This window comes from Castor canadensis, chromosome 14 (assembly GCF_047511655.1).
Source record: "Castor canadensis chromosome 14, mCasCan1.hap1v2, whole genome shotgun sequence".
In the NCBI taxonomy this organism is placed as follows: Eukaryota; Metazoa; Chordata; class Mammalia; order Rodentia; family Castoridae; genus Castor; species Castor canadensis.
Window position 1 is genome coordinate 37722284 of NC_133399.1, and position 13277 is coordinate 37735560.

The 13277-nt window shown below is 45.6% G+C and overlaps 1 protein-coding gene across 1 annotated transcript in view; it reads right to left on the reverse strand.

Moving 5' to 3' along the window:
* Positions 1 to 13277, reverse strand: part of LOC141416804 (ankyrin repeat domain-containing protein 26-like) — a 941494-nt gene that overhangs the window by 251550 nt on the left and 676667 nt on the right. The window lies entirely within an intron of this gene.

Sequence of the window (13277 nt, forward strand, 5' to 3'; positions counted from 1 at the left end):
TGGGAGGCAAATCAGGCCAGTAGGGCTGCAGCCATGACCTAGGGCTGTGTGGTGGAACCACTCATGCGCAGCCATCTCCTTGCTTTAGTGCCCTGAGATACTGTCACACACCCCATACCAATCCTCCCCAATATCTTTCTCCCTGGATCCGAATAGCGCATACCTCATGGAGCAGCTGCCAGCCCTCCTCTCCAGTGCAGATGCACACAAAGGCACCACCTCCCCACCGCCTGCAGTGGCAGGCATGCAGCCTGCCGAACTTCACCTTTTACTACTTCTCAGCCACCCAAATCCTCACACAGCATCGACAATGCTCTAGTCAGCCCAGCTTGTAGGAGAATAAACATTGAAACACTTTCTCTGTGTGTGCGTGCGAGTGCACACGCATTTCCTAAGCAACTTACAAGGGATGGAGGATGCATGATTGTTGAATAAATCTGGCTCACCTTAATTGTGACTATACCATTCCAGGGAAGAGAATACAAATGCACTGAGAACATCCCGGGGCCCTTCAAGATAGCCACAAATGCTGGCCACGATTCCGCCAAGCAGGAACCCCTGAACAAACTTGATGGCAACGTGAATCGCTGAAATCATATGGGAAGCAGGGCAGAGATTTTTCTTCAAGGGAAAGAGAGACGCGCCAGATGATACAGGGGTAAGTCCCCTGGGCATGCACCCAAAGGAACCTAAGCACATATATGCTAGACACACCTGCACGCCCATGGTGAGCACAGCGCTAGGCACCAAATCCAAGGAAGGGAAGTGACCCCAGGAACTCCTACTGAGGAATGGAGCAACAAAATATGCCATGCTGGAATGCCAAGCAGTTTGATCTCGCTGGGAGGAATACAGAATGACACATGCTTCGAGAGGGAATTGCTGCAATGGGGGCATACTCTGTGAAGACAAGCAAGCTAGGCTCAGAAACACAAAGGCCACATGCTTTCTCTCATACCAGGAACACAGATCCAACAGATCAACACATGAACGAAAACACACATGATGGTGGACCCTCTCCTACCTGGAATACGTTTATAACAGTACAACTACTCCACAGAACTCAGGGAAGGAGGAAAAGGAAAAGAGGTTGATGGAGCTTCACCAAAATCCAGAAACGTAACACCTGGGCAGGCCAAGAATAGCAGGATGCATATTGAGAGCTGTTGAAAAATGGGAGCTTGAGAGGAGAAAAGGGAAAGGGGGAGTGATGGAAGGGGCTGAAGGGACCAAATGAAATGAGACTGACAGTGGAAACACGAGCAGAAATCCCTTGAGACGTCCACATAAAGAGGAATTAGGAAAGAAGCCACAATACACTGAGGACAGTCTGTGTGTGGGTGGAGCGGTGGGTGGAGGAAGGTGGGCTACTACTGGGAAGGAGGACAGTGAAGGAAGGAGACCAAGGTGAGGGGGTGTGGTGGATGGACTCCATATCCTTGTGTGACAGCCAAAAGAGGAACCTCTTGTGATTGCTCTGAGATGGGGTGGGGGGTGAGGGAATGGAAGGGGAGAGGCCCTGGGGGTGATCTAAGCAACGTACCACCCTAGAAGCAGATTTGGAGTTGGCACAAGGAATCGCTCCACCCCCACAAACTGTTCAGAGAATACATCCATCCTATAAAACGTACAGCACGACAACATTAGGGTACTTGGTCCCTAGCCACACTTAAAAGAGTCCAAAGTCCTGGCATTCCGTGCCTCTTGGCCAGGCCAAGTGAAGGAAGTGGGGCAAGGAGGAAGGCAAGCCAGCCCCTCTGTGTTCAGGATCATTTGAGCCTCCTCAAGCCACCAAAGTTCCCTTTACCCACACACAGGGCCAGGGGCCTGGACAGCCTGGGAGGCAGCTGCTTGGGGACAGGCTTGGCCCAGGTCTCATGATTCACAAGGGAAATTGTGCCTAAGGCCTCCTTGCAGGCTCGGGACTCTAGGTCCATGCTGCACAACCCTCTAGCCCTCTGGTTCCAAGGCTGGAGCCCTGTGGGACTGGGAGTGATTTTCCGGCAAGGCGGTCAAAGGCTATGTCCGGCACTCTCTTCTCCCTGGCCAGGGCCTGCCTGGGGGCACACCTTGTGAAGACAAGCAAGCCTGGCCCAGAAACGCCCAACCATCAGAGAATAGATCCATCCTATAAAACATACACTGTGATAATATTAGGTTTCTTGGTCCCTGGCCACCCTTAGAGTCCAAAGTCCTAGCATCCCATGGCTCTCTGACAGGCCAGGTGAAAGTCAGTGGGGAGAGGAAGAAGGCAAGCCTGCCCCTTGGTGTTCAGGATCTTGCAAGCCTTGTGAAGCCACCAGTGTTCCCTTTGCCCACCCACAGGGCCAAGGGCCTGGACATCCTGGGAGGCACCTGGTTGGGGATATTCTTGTCCTGGGTCTCCTCATGGCCCACATGTAGAACTGTACTTAAGGCCTCCTGCAAGCTTGGGGCTGTAGGTGCATGCTGCACAACTTTCTAGCCCTTTGGCTCCTATGCTAGATCCTGTGGAAATGGGAGATATTTTCTGGCATTGAGGGTCAAAGGCGGCTCCTTGTGCCATCATCTTGCTGGACAGGACGTGCCCATGTGGACCAGCTTGGCTACCAGCTGCCATTGTCTCTGTGTCCCTGGAGTAGGGGTGCACCAAACTTATCCCATGGTGTTCCCCTCCCAGTTCTCCAGGTGTCTTCCTGCTTCTTTTGCATCCCAACTCCAGTCACTCCATGGAATCCTGGAAACTCACTATGCACATGGTCTTCAGAGGGTACCTCCATCTCCATTTCCAACTCCACCTCGAACTCGGCAAGCTTGACCACCTATGCAGAAGCAGAAGTTACTTTCTTTCTGCCATCAATGCTGTGCTGCCACCACACACAGCTGCTGTTGTTAGGCTCTCTGCTTGGTGTCCTCCTTGCTCCTCGTGGTCCTTGGCTCATCTCTCCCAGGGAGGGCCGCCTGGACACTGGCATTGCTGGATTGCTGCAGAGCCATGTGCCTGGCTAAAAATTCAGGATGGCCTCCCTCACTGGCCAGTGTTTTGATGGACAACCCCAGCCTTTGCCTTCCCAGCCACCAAGTGGCTACCTGTTGGACTTTTGCCTTGGCTTCCAAGTCAGCTAACGCTGTAAAGACTGCAAGGGTGGCAAGGAAGGTGAAAGAGGCCATGTGTCCACAGAGTTGACCCGGAGCTGTGTGGTTGCAGCACTCACCCAGAGGCACTTCTTCCAGTGAATAAACCTGAGGCTTGTAGCGCCCCTGATGTCCACCTATCTCCCCAAACACCGAAATGGCAATGAGGATGGAGAAGTTGGCAAAGGTGGCTATAGCAAGTAAGGGGCACCAGGGAAGTAAACGAAGCATGCTCAGTGCAGGCAGCAAGAGTGGAGAAGGCTGTGTTGGGAGGACAACTAAGCTAAGGCAAGAGAGGTGAGAGAGAACAGGGCAGTGCAGCTGGTAAAGGTGGCCAGGGCCTCAGCAGTAGTGACCCACAGCTGTGTGGGTAGAGGATTCACACTGAGGCACTTGAAGTGCGTGACGCTGACACAATGCGATCCTCACCACTGGTGGCCCACTGCGCCCTGGCTGTCCTTGGCCTCAGCGATGAGACTGCTGCAGACCCGCTGGCAGCTAGAGGGGCGGACAGGCAGCGCCCGGGGACGCTGGGCAACCAAGTTCAGGCTGGCCGCCCTCGTGCGCCCGTTTTGGCTGGGGAATCCCAACCTCCGCCTCCCCAGCCTCCCCCTTGCTACTTGTTGGGCGTTTCGCAGAAGCGGCGAAGGCTGGGAAGGCAGGGAAGGCGTCAATGGCGGCGAGGGCGGTGAAGGCAGCAAGGGCCGCGAGAACCCCAATGGAGGCGAGAATGGTGAGGGGGGCAAGGTCATCGAGGGCGGCGAGGGAGACCACGGCGGCGAGGGCGAGAGCAGCGACCCAGGGCTGTGTGGTCGCAGAGCTCACACGGAGGCACCTCCTCCCGTGAGTGAGCCTGACTCACTGCACCCCTCGCACCGGGACCCACAGCGCCCTCGCTGTCCTTGGCCTCAGCGGACCAGGGAAGGGCGCCTGGTCACTGGCCGCGGTGGGACTGCTGCAGACCCGCTGGAGGCTAGAGGGGCGGACTGGCGGCGCCATGGGACGCTGGGCTACCAGGTATGGCTGGCCGCCTTCGTGCGCCCGTTTTGGCTGGGGAATCCCAGCCTCGGCCTCCCCAGCCTCCCCCTTGCTACCTGTTGGGCGTTTCGCAGAAGCGGCAAAGGCTGGGAAGGCGACAATGGCGGCGAGGGCGGTGAAAACGGCGAGGGCGGTGAGACTGGCGAGGGCGGCGAGAATGGCGAGGGCAGCGACAAGAGCGGCAAACACCCAGAAGGCGGTGAGCGCTGTGACCACACAGCCCTGGGTCGCTGATGCTGCTGCGCTTGCCACCGCTCCTTCCCTTGCCTGCTTGGCAAAATGCCCTACAGGTTCAGGAGGCTTGGGAGGCAGAGGTTGGATGGAGGGATTCTCCATCCAAACCTGGGGCTAGAGAGGGCGTCCAGCCGGGCATGGTAGCCCAGCTGCCCCTGTGCCTCTGCAGCAGTCCCACTGCTGCCTGTGTGGAGGTTCCCAGGCCTGGGCAGGCTGCAGCCTTGTTCAGCCCGGGTAGCCACCTTTGCTTTGGTGTTCTTGCCCTGCCTAGACTAAAAAGGACATGGAGTCTCTGAGGTCCATATGAATGTCTTTGGCCTCATCTAGCAAGCTCTGACACGTTGGGTTACTTGAAGAACATGGCCAAGGTGAGTGTCCATGGTAGCTGGTAGGTGTGGTATGGGCTGTGTGGATCCGGGGAGGTAAACATCAGGGATGACAGTGCATCAGGCTCATTCCAGGGAGGAGGAGCAGATCCAGCCTCTGTGTGAGTGATGGGACCACACAGTACGGCCGCCACTGCCACCACCTTGTGCTAGGCATGTTGAAGAAGTAGTGGAAGCTGAAGAAGCAGAGCCTGGGATTTTCCACCAAACCCGGGGCAATTGAGGGCAGCCAGCTAGGCATGGTAGCCCAGAGGCCCCTGGCACCACCGCCTGCCAAAGCCGCCAGGTGCCTGCATGTCTGTGCAGAGGTCCCACCACTGCCAGTGTCCAGGAGACCTGGCCTAGTCCCCCTGCATCCTCAGTCTGCGAGTGGAGCTGTTGTCCTGTGGCCATGGTGGTAGTGGCTCTGCCATGAAGAAAGTCACCTCTGCTTCTGTGGTCCTGTCTGTGGAGAAGGAAATGGACCCCCAGGTAAGGCAGACCTCTGGAGTTGCCTTGTTGAGGGGAGTAAATGCCTCTGGGAGGCCTTGGTGATCACCTGTCTGTTGTTCTTATGTATCAGCAGTGGGAGCCTCCCAGTGAACTGGCACTACAGACAAGGGCGTGCAAGAAGGGCTGCTTAGGAGAGATGAGGAAAGTGTCAGTGAGATTGAGATGGGTGCCGGGAAAGGGAGTGGGTCACACTTAAGTTGGGGCCAGGAAATGGGAAAGTCAGCTATGATTTGAGGGTTTCCAAAATTATTTCAGGCAAATCACAGCTTAGTAGGTCAATTTTCAGGCAGGCTTTCCAGTGTATACAGAGGGATCCCATGATCTAGGACTCTAAAGGTTGTTACGGAACAACTATTATTTATTGTTAATAGTATTTTACTTGTTCTTAGGTCATATGCGTTGAGGGGATATTTATTATGACAGTTCCAAAATAGGCTTATTTTGTACGTTGGTTAGATCAACCCTACCATCTTCTCCCTCCTCTCTTAAAGCTATTGCAGAACTTTTCTCTATTCCATTTCAAATAAGTATATGAAGTCCATCCACTATGTACCCTCACTTAAATCTCCTTCATTCACCCTCCCTCCTCCCGTCAATACCCCCTTACACACTATGCCTATTTTACAGTCCAGTCCTTTGTTATTCATATTTTGATTGATGTTGCAAGGATTTTCTCAATATGTTCCCACTGTCGGCCTACTTTACTTTGGTCGGTTCAAACCCTTCCATTGCTCTCCCTTACCCTTTTACCTCCGAACCACCATCTTTCAATAGCTTTCGATACGCATGCTTGTATCCTAAACCTACACATGTTATGTTTTATGATATTGTTGCTGGTCTGTCATTCTCTTTTACTTCCCCTTGTTCCCCAAGTTCCATAGAGTAGTTCCACTATTACAAATATTCCAAATATGAGTTTGTACACAGTCATGATTAATTTTGTGCCTATGTTCATCTGTTGCATATGTTCCATATGTGAGAGAAACCATGCGGGCTTTGTGTTTCTGAGCCTGTGTTACTTCACTGACCATGATGTCCTCCAATTGCAACCATTTACTTTCCAACTGCATGTCATTATTCCTTATGGCTGAGTAAAACTTCATTCTGTATATATGTCACATTTTCTTAATCCATTCATCAGTTGTAGGGCATATGGGTTGTCTCCATACTTTGGCTTTGGTGAATAGTGCTGCAGTGAACACGGGTATACAGGTGTCTCTATCATATTGTGACTTACATTCCTTTGAGTATTTGCCCAGAAGTAACACTGGAGCATAGGACAGTTCAGTCTTTAGCTCTTTGAGCAATCTCTATCCTGCTTCCAATAATGGTTATACCATTATTGGTGTATTCCCACCAACAATATATAAGGGTTCCTGTTTGGCTTCATCCTTGCCACCATTTGTTGTTTTTAAGGGCCTCAGTACCTCTCAGCACATTGGTAGTATTTCCTCTTCAAAGGTTCAGTAATGATTAAGGTGAATCTTTAGTCCTTTCTTACACTTCCCCAGCCCATGTAATTTGATTATGAAGCACACGCGGAAATACTGTTTTACATTTACTGTCTTATCACTTGAGCCAAATAGAACATTATAGAAGCTGTGTGAGCATTTGTGTGGCTGGGTGCTTGTAAAGTAGTGTTTAGTTTGCAAACTCACTGAGTCAGCAGGAAGGAGGAGGGAGCGCCCAGTCTCCTTTGTGTGCACTTTGCATGAGAGAATGGTTGGAAGCTGCTAGGTGCATTATTCTGCACTGCCTGGGTCTGGGAGGTATATGTCAGGGGCGACAGTGTGTCATCTCACTCGACACGTGGCGGAGAAGGTGGAGTCTCTGTGCAGAAGCAGCCACTAACACCAGGCATGTGGGAATGCCCAACAGGTGGCAGGAGCCTGTGGAGTCCTAGACTAGGATTTTCCAATCAGCCCTGGATGGAATGAGGGTGGCCAGATGGTCTTAGTAACCCAGCAGAACCTGGCAACGCAGGCTGCCATGCCTCTAACTGGCCATGCACCTCTGCAGCAGTTCCACCACTGCCAGCATCCATGTGCCCCTGCCTGGGCCCACTGTAGTGGTTGTCAGGGAGGTGCACTGGGCCTTAACCTGGCTTTTTGCTGACTCTTGATTTCATTTATACTTCCTCCTCCTATTGTTTCCTTTATTCAGATCATGAACCTTCTATCCTCAGGTCTAGCCATATAAGGTTTTTGTTCACTGGTCCATGGGAAGGATGCATCTCTCTCAGGCCATTTGCCCTGGGTTTTCTTCTACAGAGGGTTTTCTCCTTGACCTACACATCTTATTCTCTCATATCCCTCATATTTGTCCCTGGCATTCTTTAGCAGTGAGGCTTTTCTTTAGTATTCTATAGGGAATAGTGTTCTTGCTTCACCCCACTACAATCTCTCTTCCTTTATAGTACATAAAATCATCATATCTGTTAAGCACGTATGTGTGTATTTGCTTATCTGTCTTCCAGCTCTAGATTACAATTGCTAGTAAAGTAGGGCTATTGTTTTGCTTAATATTACATCAAAATGACAGAATGTAGCAGTCATTAAATATTCCTTAAATAAATATATCCATTTGCTATAATTATATTATTGCAAGCTTTCCAAAGTTCTCCTCTGATACCATATTTGTGTAGACTAATGTTACTACAACAATTTGGATATTTGGCCTATACCACACTCAATAAAAAAACTAATAAGAACATTAGGTATGCAAACTAGCCTTACTAGAATGTTTGAAGATTACAGAAACATAATCTATCAAACTTCAATAAGTTAATATCTATCACTATTATTTATTAGAGTACTTGTAAAGAATAAGCAAACCAACACACTCACAGCATAGTGGAATTTGCCTAGAGCATGCAGGATGATGTTGATAAGGCACAGATACTTGTGTCCCTCAGAAGTCATATGCTAAAACACCCAAAGCAATGATATCCATTCATGATAACAGATGTCAGGATGTCATGGCCTGGAAACGATAGAAATGGGACTAAGCCACATTTTATGAATGAGACAGGCAAGGTTCCTTTACTGGGACCTCAACTTATTTCGTGACTCAAGCCAAAACGAGCAGCACTGACCAAAATTGACAAGGTTCATGATCTGAATAAAGGAAACAAAACTGGTATTTTTAGGGATGGCCTAAAATTTGGTACTTGTCCATTAGTTATGGACATGATTTCAAAAGGTATCTTTGTGCATAAACATCCTTATACCTGGTGAGCTAGTGGGCAGTCAACATCATGGACTCATGGTGTGTTCTAGGCCTCATGACAAAGCCAAGATCTTAGGTGCCTTAACTGCTGAGATGTCACTGGGGAGGGAGAGTGGTAGAAAAAATACACAACCACCACCATGGGCAATAGGCAGAGGTAACCATGTTATCATTTTGGACATACCCATATGTTGATTACTTTAAAATGCTTTGCAGACTCTTTCTCAAAGGTCGTGTCAGCAGACACACAATATAAAAATAGAGATACCAAGAATTTTATCCCATTTTGTCACCCTCAGGGAGTTATATGCTATAGCACAATCAGAATTATTAGCCAAGGAGGCCTCAAGGAAACTGTTATCATAACCCACACATTAGATGTGTTATCTCTAGTAAAGTTAGTGGGGAACTGATCATGTATTTTTCAGCTGTATGATCTCTAAAATTAATGATTTTCAGGTCAACTAAGAGCAATGAAGCAAGAGGGCCTATTTAGGTTTTCTCTTGTCATTGTTTGCCATCTGTGTAAGATGTTACAGTATGGACTTCCAAGTAACTTAAGTGGTTAAAAATGATGCTTTTGTTTTGTTTTGAAATGTGGTATTATGGATTGAACCCTTGGCCTTGTGCATGCTAGGCAGTGCTCTCCCACTGAATTATAGTTCTAGCAGCCTGAACACATTACTTTTAAATGCATGTGTTATTTGTGTCTTTTGTCCGTAACAAAATGTCATCTTTCATTAATGAAATTATATTGTTACTAAGTATCATAAGATGTTTTAATGACTAAATTTTTGCATTTTTTTTAATAGGATGCTGACAACTATATCATCAGGACCTTGAAGGAACAGGGCTGAGTTCTTATTGCCAGTACCTTCACTCACAGCTACCCTTTCTGCTGGGGGTGAGAGGAGACAAAGACTTGTAGCTGGAGCTTGAAATTTGTGGGTGTTCTTATTCGTGGTGTCCATCGTATGTGTACCCCGTAGAGTTAGTGTTCAGAAATTACCCTGTTACTTCAGTTTTTGGAGTTTTATAAACACATAAAGTTGTCCCTTTCCTCAGGAGTTGTGCAAGAAAAAGATATACACAAATCTATTTTGTGCTGTGGCCACATTTTTTAGGTGAGAATCATCCCTGAAATTTGTCAATGGAATTAATTTATTGCAAAATTAGTATATTAAGTGTAAATACCCAGATGAAAATATAATATTCAGCATCCTGAAATTCAGTCCTGCCATTTCTTCCTCTGTGCCGATGTTCACATTATACCTGAGACAACTGTCATCAACAGAGCTGTGGGTTTTTTTATAATCTTATCTTTATTGGCTTTTACCACTTTCTTGATATCATGAAGAGATATGGACAATTTTGTAAACTTAGATGTTTGTAGGCTGAGTAGTAATGGTGGTAAAATGTTAACAAGAGGATAAAATCCAGTCTTGCATGGACACCTGCATGTGTTCTTCTGACCAGCTGCATCTGCCTTTCTGCCTCCCCAGGTCAGATACTCCCCTCATTTACAAAGCAGTCCCTAGCTGGTTTGTGTATGTGTAGCACATGGTGGACCAGCTTCTGAACAGTGATTTGTGTTACTGGTGAGCATGAGCTGTGTTTCTTCACATTGTCCTTTGCAGGTTGTTAGTAAATATAGTTTATATACCATCCGAAGTAATATCCATCTGTTATCATTTATTGTAATAGCCTTCTCTTCTGTATGTTAAGGAATACAGTGTAGCATTTTAATCTTGTATAACAGAAGTAATATGTTTTTTTTTTTGTGGTACTGGGGTTTGAGCTTGGGGCCTCATGGTTGCTAGGCAAGCACTTCTACTACCTGACTCACTCCACCAGCCCTGTATCATGTTGGGTAGTTTCAAGATAGGGTCTCACAAACTGTTTGCCTGAGGTGACTTCAAACCACACTCCTCCTGATCTCTGTCTCCCGAGGAGCTAGGATTACAGGCATACACCACTGTCACCCAGCTAGTAATGTCTTTCTTATGATACAGCATGTAAGGAAGTATTTGTCTTATTTAATACCTAATGGAAATAAGCAACGGCCACTATATGATTTACAGGATGGAATGACTTGCTTAGTATACAACTTAATTTTTTAATTGGAATAATACAGATTAGATACCACATATTACTCATAAAAACTAATTACAGAAGGTTAAATAATTAAGTGAAAGTATGGAATGACTTTGGGGAAAAAAATCTGGTTATGCTCCAAATCTAGTAACCTTAAATAATCACTTTTAGGATAAACATTATTTTGGTCTATATCTGCCATAGCCCTTTGGGTGCTTCAATTCCTGGAGTCTCCTGCCCTTGACTTTATAGAGAAGGAAAAGTACAGACTTAGGATAATCCTTTCAACTTGTGTGCAAAATGAAACAAGGCTCGAATGTATGTGTTTCAGAAGAATGCTTTTCACTGAGAGGTTAGACTTTGCTCTGTGCTTCTCTAGGACACAACTAGACTAAAACACTGCATTTGATTTTGAGAGAATCAGGAGACCATCAGGGCAGTAAAGGAAATGCAGAAGTATGACCTCATCAGACACCAAATCTGCTGGCACCTTGCTCTTGCCTCCCAAACTCTCAGAGATATATTGCACTTTTTGTATACAATTTAGTCTATGATATTTTTGTTTTAGTAGCATGAAACATCTTTCAAAACAAACTTCAATCCCAGCTTATTCTCCTTTTGCTTTTTTTTGTACTGATATAAATCTGTAATCCTAGCTACTTGGAAGGATGTGACCTGGAGGATCATTGTTTGAGGCCAGCCTGCATAAATAGTTTGAGAAATCCTGTCTGTGAATAATCAAAGAAAAAAAGGACTGGATGTATTTCTCAAGTTGTGGAATGCCTGGTTTGCAAGCAAGAAACCTTGAGCTCCAACTCCAATCCCACCAAAAAAAAAAGTCTAACTTTTATTTGTGTAAATTAATTTTAGGCTATCTTTTGACTGTTTTGTCCACTGTAAACTACATTGATTTAGGATCATGTAAGTATTCATTTCTTCTCTGGACACAACACACATACACGCAGGAATATGTAAATGAGTGAGCGAGTGAATGATCTGTTCTCATTCTCCCTAATTGCACTCTTTACTTTTATTATGATTTCTACTTTGCTTATAGGTCAATCTTCCAAAAACAGAAGATCACTTTTATTACCAAAATAGTAGCAGAAGTCTCCAGTTGCTTAATTTGTATGATTGTTTTGTTGTTTTAAGACAGGGGCTCATCATGTATCCAGGCTGGGGTTAAACCCATGATCCATCTCCCTAGCCTCTGGAGTGCTGGTATTATAGGTATGTACCACCACACCTGGTGATTTCGGTTTTAATGTGGCATTTAGGATGCTATAGTAGATTTTTTTAGCTTATTCCTACTTTATACTTTGATGAACTATTTCCTCACTTCATATGTTTGCAAAAGTAATTCTGTGTAATACATGGATATCTGTATCACTCCTCATCTCTGTCTGCTCTGTCTTCCAAGTACAACTTGCTCCATGATGCTATCTGTACTTTAATTGCACATACAAGTCATCATTTTAACTTGTAAATCCTCAAATCGCTGACTGCACAGAACTTTGCAACATACTCATTTATAAACTTATTTAACCTTTATCCTAATTTATAAGCAGTTTTCAGAAAGGATGGGCTACACTAACCTCTTTAGATGAGCACATACTTTGACTAGAATAATCATCATTCTGTATCTGAAGCTCAGGCTACAGTGCTTACTCTAAAAAATATAATTTTTAATACTGATAACCACAGTTTACTTTAAAATCTGTCAGCCAACAGTGTGTGTGGTATGCAGTGTGTGTTACACAGCCTAAACTGTAAGCCAGGTCCAGCACGAATTCTCATTAAGAAAGCATGCCCTGCAGGAGGTCAGCTGCTGGTCTAATCAGGAACGCCAGTCTCCACAACTTGCTAATTAGTATTCTGAACATCAAGTTATAGTCCTAGGCTTGTTTGATAATGGTTGACTGTTTATTAACATTCTCAATTAGAATCTCATTTTCACAATCTGTTTTGTAAAATTCAAAATATTAAAGTCATACAAATTTGCACAAAATTTTAGAGTCTTGCCTCAGTCTGTATATACTACTTATATGAATACAACAGAGTGCAAGATTTAAACATTTAGTGTTTTAGGGGAAGTAAAGAAGTCTAGATCTTATCTCCAGTCAGGAACTTACATTTTACTTTGGTGCTTGAAATAATGGCAACCTATTTCTGCCTCTCTAATGTTTTTGTGTTTGATGTCAGAGAACTATAATAAATCTCAAATCTGCAACTAATGGATAATACCATGAACATTGTATGTATTTGGGAATATTTTTGTTCTCCTTGCTGAAGATACATTAGCTTTAGGAAAAAAAATTGAAAAATATTTTTATTCATATTGATATTTACAAAATATTTTCCAACTTTGCCATTAAAAGATACCAATTCACAAAGTTTATCTGGATGTGTTATTAAACTGACTCTGCCTAAAATTTATAAACTTTATAAGGAAACATAAACATTTTCTTTAGAGAAGTATTATAGAACATTAATTCAGAAAGATTCTCTTTCAGAGATGAAAAATACATATTTAAATGACAATAAAACTATTCAAATATAACTATGAAGAAATTTGGCGCAGTGGTGGCAAGTCCCAGTGGAGCAGAGACCAGCTGGCTCCTGGCTCTCCCTTAGTAGGCTGTAAAGAGCAGGAGCTGGCTATGGGCTGAGGTACTGCAAGCTGTGCACGCC